The sequence below is a fragment of the Apodemus sylvaticus genome, chromosome 5 (assembly GCF_947179515.1).
Source record: "Apodemus sylvaticus chromosome 5, mApoSyl1.1, whole genome shotgun sequence".
Taxonomy (NCBI): Eukaryota; Metazoa; Chordata; class Mammalia; order Rodentia; family Muridae; genus Apodemus; species Apodemus sylvaticus.
Window position 1 is genome coordinate 10,104,853 of NC_067476.1, and position 13,605 is coordinate 10,118,457.

The following is a 13,605-nucleotide window of genomic DNA, read 5'->3' on the forward strand; positions in this document are numbered from 1 at the left end:
AAAATAAAATTGTTTTATGTACATGGGTGCTTTGCTTGTGTATATGTAAGTGCACCTAGTGTGTGTGCCAGGTACCCCTGCAAACCAGAAGAAGGTCTCAGGTCCCTGGATCCAGAGTTACAGGCAGTAATGAACTTTAATATGGGTGCTGGAAATTGAACCCTGGAAAAGCAGCCAGTGCTTTTAATTGCTGGGCCATCTCTCTAGCTTTCCTCTCTCCTTTTTTTCTTTCTTTCTTTTCTTTTCTTTTTGGTTTTCTGAGACAGGGTTTCTCTGTGTAGCCCTGGCTATCCTGGAACTCACTCTGTAGACCAGGCTGGCCTTGAACTCAGAAATCTGCCTGCCTCTGCCTCCCAAGTGCTGGGACTAAAGGCGTACGCCACCACCTGGTGCATCTTTTTTTTTTTTTTTTTTTTTTTTTAAGAACCAGCTACTTGAACTTGGAGAGCGAAAAGGGTAGGGGTACAGTTATCAGATTTTGCTTTTTCTCACATGAGTGAAATAGCTCCGTGCGGACTTCGTGACACTATGTCCCACAAACAAAAAAGCAATTGGAACCAACACGGAGAAGGGTTAGACTACACTTTGTGTAGAGGCTGGGTGTTTCTGCTTCGAAGAGGGAGACAGGTAGGTGTGCCAGCCACCACTGATGCCTGGCTGTGGAGAGAGCGGGGACGAACACAGGTTTGTCCTTTTGTCCTTTGAGTGCAGGTGAGGCTGGGAGGCACCAGGGAATGGGCAGGGGTTAAGTTGGAGAGAGCAGAGCGTAGGGTCAGATTATCCAATGCACGGAGAAGGAGCTTGGACCTTCTAGAAAGCACAAGTTGCCCTTGCAAGATCTGGACTGCAGAGCTGCTTGGAATCATGGGAGATGGAGGTCCAGAGGCCGTCCTAACAGTCTGAGGATAGAGCAGGAGCTGGAAGCCATTCTGACACTTGGCAAGTGCTACTGTAAGTGACAGATTGGCTGCAGACTGGGAGGGAGACTGAGCAAGGGGGAGGGGCTCCGGGGTGAGTCCGGGTCTGCTTCCTGCACGTAAAGAAATAGTCCACACAGGGAGGAAGACCCAGTGCAGTTTGGCTGCATGACTAAAGGGCTTGGTGTGCACAGCAGAGCGTGCAAGCACAGATGGACGAGTTCACAGGAGGATGTCGGGAAGTGGACGGGTCTGAGGCGATAGCTGCGGATCCGAGTGCCAGGGGGTAGGCAGCCCTACACCGGAGCAGCAGGGAGGACTGGCCCAGGAAGTGGAGACAGAGAGCAGTGGAACAGAGCCAGAGAATGCATTAGAGCATCCTAGGAAGAGTCCCGAGCCAGGTCAGATGGAGGCGTGCTGCTGCCTCAGAGGGAACCTCAGGAGAGAATGAGGGTCTGGCCAGCTCCAGGCCACCATCCATCTCAACGGCTCTGCTAGGCGTCCCTAGAGTGCCCGGAAATCCCTGCCTCGATTCTCTAAAACATGCAAGGTCTTAAGAGATGCAATATATAACTGGCACACTTTGGGCGTTCTTTCCAGCCCCATCCCTGAGATATGACTGCCACTGTCACAGCGCAGTTCCTAGAGTGTTTGCTTAGTGCACAGGCAGCCCCGGGTTCCATCTCTAATCCCTCATGAACTGGGTGTGGCCCACACCCCGTAAATCAAGCACCCAGAAAGTAGAGGCAGGAGGATCAGAAGCAGGTCATCCTCAGCTATATAGCAAAATTGAAAACAGCCTAGTCTACATAAGGCGCCATCTTAAAAAAGCAAGAAGGTGAGTGAGACGGACCAATGGTTAAGGTCGTCGCATATGGCTCTGTCCTATGAAACTCCAACTCCAGTGAATTTTAAGCTTCTGATCTCCACAGGCACTGTATATATGTGGTCAAACCTACACTCATGAACACATACATACAAGTAACAATTCAAAACAAAATTGCCTACCAGGGGTGTGGTGGTACACACCTTCTATCACAGCACTCGGGAGGCAGAGGTAAGCACATCTGAGCTTGAGGTCAGCCTGGTCTTCAGAAGGGGCTACGGGACAGCCAGGGCTACACAGAAAAGCCCTGTCTCACGCCACCACCACCCTCAAATAAAATAAAATAAAATAAAATAAAATAAAATAAAATAAAATGAAATCTCCTTTATAAAGAGGCTATATACAGTGATGTATACATTTATAATCCTACCTCTCAAGAAGCTGAGACAGGAGGATCACGTGAACTCAGGATTTCAAGGCCAGCCTAAGCAATATAGTGAGACTCCATCATCAACCACAAAAGCTATAGTCACACTTAACATACATAACCTGAAGTGTCTGGAGGTAAGTGTGTGCCCGTGAGACCAATCACCACCACAATCTGCCCCACAAACACACACCCCTTCTAAAAGCTTCCACTTGTCTTTAGCTGCCTCGTGTGTGATTCAGCCTCGGCAAACACAACACAGCATTGTTGAATGCTGTGCTTTCAGCTCGTTTCTGCATCAGCCTTGAGTCAATCAGAGTCATGTGTCCTAATTTCCTTCCTGTTGCTGTGATAAAACAGAGACAACAGAGGAGAAAGTGTAGGATTCCGCTCATAACCCATCATCGAAGGAAGTCGACACAGGAATTCAGGAGGAGCTCAAACCCAAAGCGTGGAGGATGCTGACTGCCAGCTTGTTCAGAGACTCCTGCTCAGCTAGCTTCCTCATGAGGCCCAGGACCCCCTGCCTAGGGAACGGTGCTACCCACGGTGGGCAGGGCCCTCCCGAATCCATTAGCAATCAAAGCAGGCACCCATCATCACGCCCACAAGCCAATCTGGTGTACACATTCCCTTAATTGAGACTCTTTTCTCAGGTGACACTGCCAAGTTGACAGCTAATGCCAAGATTACTGGCTTCCGGTCACCATGTCTAGCTTAACGGTCTTAGTCTTGCTTCCAGCCAGGAGCAGAGAACAAAGGAGTGTCAACTTAGGACACATGGAGTCTGATGCCACCAAAATGCCCTGAAGATAGCCGCTGTGAAAAATGTTTATCCTTACAACTAGTCTTTTAAAATGTTGTCATAAAGAGAGAGAGAGAGAGAGAGAGAGAGAGAGAGAGAGAGAGAGAGAGAGAGAGAGGCAGGTGGATTTCTGAGTTTGAGGCCAGCCTGGTCTACAGAGTGAGTTCCAGGATAGCCAGGGCTACACAGAGAAACCCTATCTCGAACCCCCCCCCCCCAAAAAAGGACAAAGATTTAAAATTCTCATCACTTTTTTGCCCTAGATCCACCTCACACGCCTCCCTCCCAGATTCCACTGTAAGAAATACTGCTCAGAAGATTATTTATTTATGTTATCTCTACAAGGGAGGCTTGCAGAGCAAATGAGCGGGGTAAACAAGGTGGCAGGTTTCTGTAAACAACCCGGAAAGGCAAATAAACAAGGAACTCAAGGGAGGGTTATGAACCAACAGCTCCCAGCGCTCAAGCAGAGACTTCCCACAAGTACTCTGTTGGTCAGTGACCCTGTCTTGGTCTAGTTTCATATCGACCAGACTGAAGGAAAAATAACAGCTGAGGTGATGGCTCTGTGGTTCTCACACTTGCCTTGAAGGCATGAACTCCCATGTCCGATCCACAACACTCGTGTCTAAGTGCCCAGTGTTGGGTAGATGGAGACAGAGCGATCCCTGGGGCTCACGAGCCAGCCAAGTCACGCTGTATCTAAAGAGATGTTTAGATGGTGTTTCTGAAGATAACAGCTGAGGTTGACCTCTGACCTCCACAAGTTCGCGAATGCACGCACGCAAACACACACACACACACACACAGGCCTCCACCCATGTATATATACACTATACACACACATCCCTTCAATATATCATATCCTCTGTCTGTCGTCTGTCTGTCTACCTATCTTTATATCTATATATTGATATATATCAAGAGCTGGGGCTGGAACTCAGTAGTAGAAAAGGCAAAGTTCAGGGTTGCAGCCTTGCAGTGAGAACAAGGCAACTCTCCCCTCCCCGCCTCCCCTTGAGTTTTCCCTACAGCTCTCTCCATAGCTTCTGCTCCTGGATTCCACTATCTCACTGACAATCTCCCTGATACACCTGCCTGACCCTCTGTATCAAGGGTAGATAGCCTTACGTTCTTACCAACAAACAAACAAACAAACACAAAAAGAAACCTGTTCACAAGGAACTGAGCCCCCTTTAAAAGTTCACTGACCACTTATGTTTTCATAGGCTTTAGTTTTGAGACAGGGTGGTGGTTGTGTGAGTGCTAGGCTAGCAGTCTGTTAGCTGACTACATCCCAGACCTCAAGGATGTGCTTTCCGTAGTTATCAGTTACCAAGACCATTTTGCAAACCATAGTAAAGTTATTTCTCAAAGCACAGGATCCAAACAGGACAGAAGATCCTCACGGCAAAGCCTTAAATAGTAAGGAGCACGGGAGCTCCTGCCGCCCGCCCAGCCGCCCGCCCGCTGCCAAGCAGCTCCTCCGTAGGCATCCCTGAAGGGACCACGCCCTGCTGCTACTATCACAGGACAAGGCAGCCAGAGGAAAATTCAAAGCAGATGAAAAACCAATCGGCCCACTTACATTCTTGACTAAAATGTGGAAAATTTAATGGGAAGAAATTCCAAATCTCAAAAAGACTCCTTTGTGAGCAAACATTGTAAATGGTCCTTAGAAAAATATCCCAGGCTCCAGCAAGGATGGTGGGTGGCGTTATCGAGAATGCATTCCTTCCTGATGGCCAGGTGATGCAGCCTGTTTCCCAGCGCCTGGGAGGCTGCAATGGAAGGAGTGTCCTGCATCTGAGGTCAATCATTTTCCTGCTTAAAAACTGCAGTTTTCTAGCCGGGTGTGGTGGCGCACGCCTATAATCCCAGCACTTGGGAGGCAGAGGCAGGCGGATTTCTGAGTTCGAGGCCAGCCTGGTCTACAGCGTGAGTTCCAGGACAGCCAGGACTACACAGAGAACCCCTGACTCAAAAAACCAAAAAAAACAAAAACAACCAAAACAAACAAACAAACAAACCCCAAAACTGCAGTTTTCTAAACCAAACTCCCTAGTGGGAAGAGTGGCTTTGCAGAAGACAGCTCTGTTTCTGCTGCTCCTGCTGCTCCTGTTCTTGACTATGTGAATCTAGGAAGAAAGACTCAGGCAGGCAGAGGGGAGTGCGGGGGAGCTGGCCTGCCTCACTGGCCCAGCCACAAATGATGTTGAACTCCTGAGTTCAGCCTCTAAACCTCTCAAGTCCTGGTAGAACAGGTGTGCACCTGGCCAAGTCTTTACCTTTTTGAATCGGTGTGTGTGTGTATGTGTGTATGTATGTGTATGTATGTGTGTGTGTGTGTGTGTGTGTGTGTGTGTATGTGTGTGTGTATGTGTGTGTGTGTATGTGTGTGTGTGTGTGTGTGTGTGTGTGTGTGTATGTGTGTGTGGTGGGGGAGGTATGCTGTGGGTAGACTCCATGACCTTGGCATACTAGGCACTGGCTATACACTGACTCACACCCTCAGCCCTAAGAAGAGTAGTTCAATGGCCTCTGCAGATAACTGGATCTCTTCCTTGGGTACCACACCAAACATTTCCCAAAGAATAGGCACCATATGATATCAGCAGCCATGGCAACAAACCATGGTAACAAAGCATCCTCAACAGTTACCATATGAAACCCACCAGTCCACACCTTACCGCAAATGACACTTTCCCCTGGGCATGATTATATATTATTTATACTGGTGGCATGGTTAGTCTCAGCTGTCACAGTGACATACCTGGGAAGAGGGAGCTTCAATTGAGGAATTACCTCTATTAGACTGGCCTATGGACATGTTTGTGGGGCTTTTAGCTTAATTACTAACTGACATAGGAGGGCCTAGCCCACCATGGGCAGTGCTATCCCTGCACAGGTAGGCCTGGACTGCCTAAACAAGGCAGCTGGGCCAGCGGTAATCTTCTAAGGTCCCTGCTACAGTTCCCGCCTCCAGATTCCTGCCCAAGCTTCCTTCAATGACTGACTATGACCTATAAGCCAAACAAGCCCATTCCTCTCCAAATTGCTTCTCATTATGTTTTATGACAACAAGCACACGAGGCTTTCATTTAGAAAATATTTTCCTTGATATATGTAGATAGATATGTATTGACATTGAAGTTACTCTACCATAAGAAAAAAATTATTCCCATTTGTGTTATCATTGTCTGTCTCCTCTTTTCTGGGTATTCTAATTTGTTACATAGAAGCCAGAATGCTATAATTAGCAACAAGTATTGCCAGTTGCTCGGCATTCAGTGAGAAAACGGCTGTCACATAGGCAAGAACTTGTCTTAGAGGCGAAAGCAGTATCCCAAGAAAGAAAAGCCAACAGTCCAACTTCTGAAGCAAATACATATGCAAATGTTTAGCTCTACACAGACATACTGCAGCAAGCATGCTGTCACAGCACGGACACTAAGGAAGGAGGCTCACACGACAACCAAGACTTCACAAAATTAAGAATTTGAGCCAAGAACGGCAGTGCATACCTGTAAGCCCAGCACAAGGGAGGTGGAGACTGGAAGATCAGGGGTTCAAGGATGTCCTTAGTGCCACAGAAACTTTGAGAGGCAACCTGGGATACGTGAGACCCTGTCTCACAACAAAACAAACGAAAAATCCACCACAGTCAGGGCTAGAGAGATGGCTCGGTTGTTAAGAATATTTTTTTTCTCTTGCAGAGGACCTGAGTTCAGTTTCCAGCACCCGCATGGCAGCTCACAACTGCCTATAACTCTACCTCAGGGTCCAACACCCTCTCCTGACCTCTGAGGGCTCCTGCAGGCATGTAGTGCCCTTGATTACATGGACAAAAAAGTAAACAAGGGGGTAGAGAGAAGGCTCAGTAGGCCAAGTGCTTGCTGTTCAAATATGAGGACCTGAGTTAGGATCTTCCCTGTCCGAAGCCTCCTTTGGGAGGCTAGCCCCTGAAGGGAAGAGACAGGAGAATCTCCTGGCCAGCCAGTGTCGCTAAACTAGCAAACTCCAGGTTTGCTAATAAAGCCTGTCTCGAAAAATATGTTCGAGAGCAACTGAAGAAGATATTTAATGTCAGCCTCTGGCCTCATGAATATCCTGCCCCCCCCCCCAAACAATAAACTGGGTATCAGTGTGTTTACAAAATCACAGACTTCAAAGAAACCAATTGTGGGATCATGCCAATACATGAGCTTATATGTGTACAGCCACACAATAGAAAAACATAATTTTAAAAGGTTATGGATTTATTTAATTTGAGAAAAAAAAATCTCTATAGAGACTATGTTGGTCTTGAGCTCACAGAGATTCACCACCTGTTTCTACCTTACACAAGTGCTGGGACCACAGGTATGTGGCATTATGTCTAGCTTTTGAAAAAGTATTCTATACAGGGACATGTTTTCATACATCCCTTTGTAATATGTCATAAATATTTAGCCTGTAAATATTTATGAGCTTATCTGTAATTGGGTTGATGGGAAAATCTTCATGATAACAAAAACATAAGGCTACTGGAGCCTCTGCCAACCAGCGACCAAAAAAAACAAAGACAAATCATTTAGGAAAGAAATACATCAATTTCAAAAGCCTGTCACGAAGTATTGAACTATGCCTTTTTCTTTGATTGATACATTTCCTATTTTGTCCCCATAAAAAATTGAAAATGGCACCAAGAAATGCCCACATATAGATTTTTTATCAATTGCATACAAGCCTTCACACTTAAGAAAAGGGGGGGAAACCTTAAAAATCAATCGAGGGGTTAGTTGGGCATATTGGAATATTGGATCACCATAAATTTGAATTGAGCCTGGGCTGTGGAGAGTTCACAGAGACAGAGATAGAGAGGGTGGATAAAGGAGGAGGAGGGAGAGGGGGAAGGGAAGGGAGGGGGAGGAGAGGGGATGGAGAGAGGAAGAGAGACAGAGACAGAGAGAGAAGGGGAAGAGGAAGAGAAGAGATAGCTTAGAGGTTAAAAGTGATTGCAGCCCTTCCAAAGGATCTAAGTTCAGTTCCCAGCACCCACACTGGACGGCTCACAAATGTCTATACCTCCAGCTCCAGGGAATCCTATGTCCTCTTCTGGCTTCTGTGCATTGGTACATATTCACACACACACACACACACACACACACCAAATCTTTAAAAAAGAGAGAGAAGAAAGGAGAGAAAATAAAGTTCAGGATTGATATTGTCTAAAAAGCCAAGAATGCCAAGAATGTAGATAATTTAATCCCCTGTTCATCAATATGTTCATGGAAGTTACAAGCACACACACACACACACACACACACACACACACACACACACACACTTACAATAAGTAACACAGGATGTGTGTGTTTTAGTCATGGTCACTGTTGCCTGATGAAATACCATGACCAAGGCAGGCTGTGGAGGAAAGGGTTTCTCTGGTTGATGCTCCCACTGGTCATCACTGAAGGATGTCGGGACAGGAACTCAAGCAGGGCAGGAAGCTGGAGGCAGGAGCTGCTGCAGAGGCCAGGAGCCCCCCCCTTCCACCACTAACTAAGAAAATGCCCTACAGGCCTGTCCACAGCCCTGTGGAGGCTTCTACTCGGCTGAGATTCCCTCTTCTCTGATGACTCTAGCCTGTTTCATATTGACATAAAAGTAGCCAGCACAGCCTGTTTATATTCTATGCTAAAACAGCCATCCCACACACACAGCCCGCCCTCAAGATGGGTGTGTGTGTAAATAGAATATCATTACACAGTCCTGGCTGGCCTGGAACTTACTTGTAGACCAGGTTAGCCTCAAGCTCCCAGAGACTTCCCTGCCTCTGCCTCTGTAGTGTTGGGGTTAAAGGTGTACACTACCACTGCTGGCCTATGTAACCACTGAGCCTCCTCAGCCTTTGGAGTTTCCTCTTGTTCCTATACTTAATAATTGTTCATTTTCTACCAGAAATGAATTTTTAAATTTTTTGTATTTATTGTATTGTTTTTGCAGAAGCTCTTTATACCTTCAGATAATTGTCACATTTTGAATACATCCTTTTTATTTTTTTGTAGGAACCTGAAAGATGGCTCAGGTAATAACAGTTCTTGCCACCAAGTCTGACAACCAGAGTTTAGTTTGAGTCCGGGCGCTACACAGTAGGAGAGAACTGACTCCAGAAAACTGTCCTTTGACCTCAACATATGTGATATAAGCATACCCGCCCCCGCACCCCCCAATTTAAATTTTTTTCTTAAATTGCTTGATTTGAAATATCATATTTAATTGTTATAGAAAGTTAAATGTGACCCAAATCCAATCCAACCTAGGCGAGGCCTTCATGACTTGAGTAGATTGATTTCAGCCCCAGTAACGGAAGCCCCTGCCACTCCCTCCTAACTTCCGCTAAGAGCTGTTGAAATGATAAGGCAATGTCTAGTGTCTGCCTGCCAGGAAGTGGTCCCTCACCAGACACCACACGTCTGCGAGCCTCCCACCTTGGACCTTCAGTATCCTGAAAGCAGGAGGGAAAATGGTGCTCATGAGCCACCGATTTTACAACATTTTACAACAGCAGACTGAACAGACTGAGAGAAGAACATTTTTGATACATAGACTAAATGTTTGGTGACCTTTGGGGCAGGTCCTGGAAGGTCCCCAGGCCGTTTTACACTCCTGTATAGGAGCCAAAGCTTCCGCTGCAAACATCTCTTTGTGTTTACCTATGGACTTGATTCATGGCTTGTTATTTTAAAGACACCTAAGGAAGTCACACAAAGCAGTATCTATTATGAAAATAACATCCAGGGGCAGGAAAGATAACCCCGAGGATAAGGCCTTTGCTGGGCTCCTGTGAAGATGGGCTCCAGCACCTACATACAAGCGCAGTGGAAACTTGGGGAGGTGGAGACTGCAGATCCCTGGACCAAGCTGGCTGGCCAGACTTACATAATGAGCAAGCTTTGGGCTCAACGAGAACCCCCCACCTCAGTAAATAAAGTGCCGACTCAGAAGGACACCAGATGTCAACCTCTGGATCCCACAAGCACACACATGCCTACATCTGCTCCCCCACACAAGAGAACACTGACACGACACACTAAAAAAATCTACCTTTGCCTTTTGCCATAGCCTGCTTTCTCTTAGACAGTAAGGCATGCTAAAATAGCAGAGATATTTTGCTTCGGCTTAATGTTTTTTTTTTTTTTTTTACTAAAAGGAATAAAGTCTTTATAAACAGGCCACTTAACATGAAATAGAGAGGCCAGATGTTTGTTGCTTGGTGACTTGAATTTGACCCCAGGATCCCACATGGTGTTAGGAGACAACTGATTCCCACAAGTGTCCTCTGACCTCCACATGTACTGTGGCGTGAACACACACACACACACACACACACACACACAATGAAAACAGAAACCCAAAGCCCTGGATTCCTTTTCACCAACTCATCATCTTTTTAAATGACCAAACCACCACCAAAAGCGCCTCCCCTTCCATGGGGTCATCTCCCAAGAAGTGCTCTGGCATGGCTTGTATAGCCCCAAACAGGTCCCCTCCTTCTCACTGTGTGAGATTCACCACATCCTGTTACGTAGGTCCAGACTCACCAGGCCTAGATATCCTTCAATCAATATTTGCTGAACGCAAGCCCGAGTCAAAGGAAAGCTCCCGTTACTGAGCCACTCTGGGCATCAGCCAGAGTCAGGAGCTGTTCCCATGCATGGTTCACTACCCTGAGAAGCGGGATAACGAGTGTCAGATGCTCTGCAGGAAGACTGCAACTGTCATCAATGAAAGCCTGCCGCTCGCTCTTGAGAAGCTAGTAAAACTCTAACCCGTGGGGCTGGGGATGCGGCTCAGTGGGTGGGGCGCTTGCCTGGCATGCACAAAGCCCGGGGTTCCATGCCCTGCATTGCCTAATCCAGCTGTGGTGGTACTCCTAGCACTGGGAGGTGGAGGTAGAAGGGTCAGAATTTCAAAGATGTGGTTCAGCAGTTATAAGCACTTGACGCTCTTCCAGAGGTCCCAGGTTTGATTCCCAGCACACAAGTGTTAGCTCTCAGCCATCGGTACCTCCAGTTCCAGGGAATTCATTGTGCTTTTCTGGCCTCCACAGGCGAGCACAGACATAAATGTAGGTGAAGCACCTACTCACCCACATACAAATAAATAAATAAATAAATAAACAAACAAATAATTTCAAGGCCGCCTTCAGCTGGTTCAAGGCCAGCCGGGGATACAGGAGACTGTCCGAAGTAACCAAAGCATCTAACTTATGAAGAATTATGAAGAACATTATCCACTGAGCTATCTCCTGGTCCCTGGATGTGACTGTGGTCGGACACTAGCTGCCTGGCAACAAGCACTTCTTCCTTTTTAATTTCATGTCTACGTGGCTTTCTTTGAAGGTAGGCATCAAGAAGTTATTTCTATGCTGCCAACGCACATCAGCACTCACAAGGCAGACAGATGCAGACAGATCTCCGAGTTCAAGGCCAGCCAGGCCAACAGTCTCCAAAACCAACTAAATCCTTATTTAAAAGTTGAGCAGAGCTGGGGAGATGGCTCAGTGGGTCAGAGTGTCTGCACAGCGAGCATGGGAACCTGAGCCTGGAGCCCCATCATCAAGTGAAACACGGGCAGGGCCTGCAAGTGTCCCTCGTACCCCAACCCTGAGGTGTGTGGGTAGGGGTTAGGATTGCCACTCCATGTCCATTTCCTTGCCAGCTGCTGGAAAACAGCAAGCTCCAGGTTCACTGAGGCCCTGCCCTGAGGTGATGAGGCAGAGTTTTAGAGCAAGATAGCTGAGGTCTTCCTTGGACCTTCATGTGTTCATATGGGTGTGCAGGTTCATAAACAACACATGTTCCCATAACACACACACACACACACACACACACAGAGTACACTGTAGTAGTTTAGTTTAAATATGCTTGGCCCAGGAGTGACACTATTAGGAGGTGTGGCCTTGTGGAAGGAAGTGTGTCACTGTGGGGGGTGGGCAATGAGACCCTCCTCCTAACCTCGTGGAAGCCAGTCTTCTCCTATCGGCCTTCAGATGAAGATGTAGAACTCTCAGCCCCTCCAGCACCGTGCCTGCCTGAACACTGCCATGCTTCCTGCCTTGACGATAATGGATTGAACCTCAGAACCTGTAAGCCAGCCCCAATTAAATGTTGTCCTTATAAGAGTTGCCTTGGTCATGGTGTCTGTTGACGGCCGTCAAAATCCTAAAACACTCACACACATGCCAATCAAGGGTTGAGGATGTGTTTCAGGTTCTAGAGTGCTCACCTAGCACACAAAGAGTCCTGGGCCCCATCTCTCATGCCTCATAAGCCTGGAGCCGTGACAAAGTCTATAATTCTAGGACCAGGGAGAATCTAAAGTTCACGATCTTCCTCGCCTGGGGGCGAGGGTGAGTCAAACTGGTCTATTTTTCCCCAGAGAAAAGCCAATGAGAGCTTTCAGCCAGAGCGGATTTTTTTTTTTTTAAAGAACATGGCAATCTGAATTGTTTTCATGCATGGTCTTCCTGGGTTTGACAGTGACTCCGAATGTAGGTCACATCTGTGGCATGATTTAAGAAAGCATTTTAGGTTGCTTTTTGTTGCTGTTTCATTTTGGTTTTGTTTTCTGAGACAGGGTTTCTCTGTGTGGCCCTGGTTGTGCTGGAACTCACTCTGTAGACCAGGTTAACCTTGAACTCAGAGATCCACCTGCCTCTGCCTTGGTGCTGGGATTACAGGGAAGTTTCAGAACAGTCAGGGTCCCATAGTGAGATCCGGTCTCAGTAAATCATTTGTTACGGCCAGTATAGTAATTTGCTCTGATATTTAGCAGCAATCAGTGAGTGAGGTTTCAGATCAGATCACCGCACTGCTCCATCTGGAGCCCAAATCTGCCTTATAAATTCAGACTTGGCTGGCGCTAAGTGGAAGGAAATGAGCTATCCCACAGGCTTATTTTTGTTGTTCATTTTGGTCTTTGAAGGGGGTGGCCTGACAGACAGAAGAAACCTCAGGATTCTCAAGTGGTCAGATGGGCACATTCCTGACTTTATCTATACAAACAGGGAACTGTTTTCACAAGATCTCAATAGATTTCAAAAACAAAAACAAAAAAAAAACAAAAAAACCCCACTGCTATCAAAATTCAGGGAGCAGGGCTTCTGGGCTGTGGTTTTCATCGAAGTTCCCAATCTGAATACTAAGTGGGGAAGCCCCGTGAATCAATGCCCGTGTGATACACACCACACCAATGGGGTGATTCTGTCCCCAAGGCAGAGTGACTCGTCCATTTCCATGCCAACTGTACATCAACAATACACCCAAATAGATACTTTGGGGACCTGTGAGTTGGTTCAGCAGGCAAAGGGACTCACTGCCAAGTTTAAGGACCCGAGTTCAATCCCAAGACCTGCATGGTGGAAGGAGAGAACAAATTCCCACAAGTTGTCTTCTGACCTCCACACAGACCCACAAAGAACATTCCATGCACAAAATCAAATGTAAACACACAAACAAAAGACAGATGCTTTGTGGCCTGGGGAATGCTTGTCCTGTAGTCACAAAGTCCTGAGTTCAGTCCTCAGTCCCCCATAAAACCAAGCATGGTGGAACATGCCTGTAGTCCCAGTGCCTGAGAGGCA

General features: G+C 46.9%; 1 protein-coding gene across 8 annotated transcripts in view; it reads right to left on the bottom strand.

The window, feature by feature from the left end:
• Nucleotides 1-13,605, bottom strand: part of Fnbp1 (formin binding protein 1) — a 113,306-nt gene that overhangs the window by 77,242 nt on the left and 22,459 nt on the right. The window lies entirely within an intron of this gene.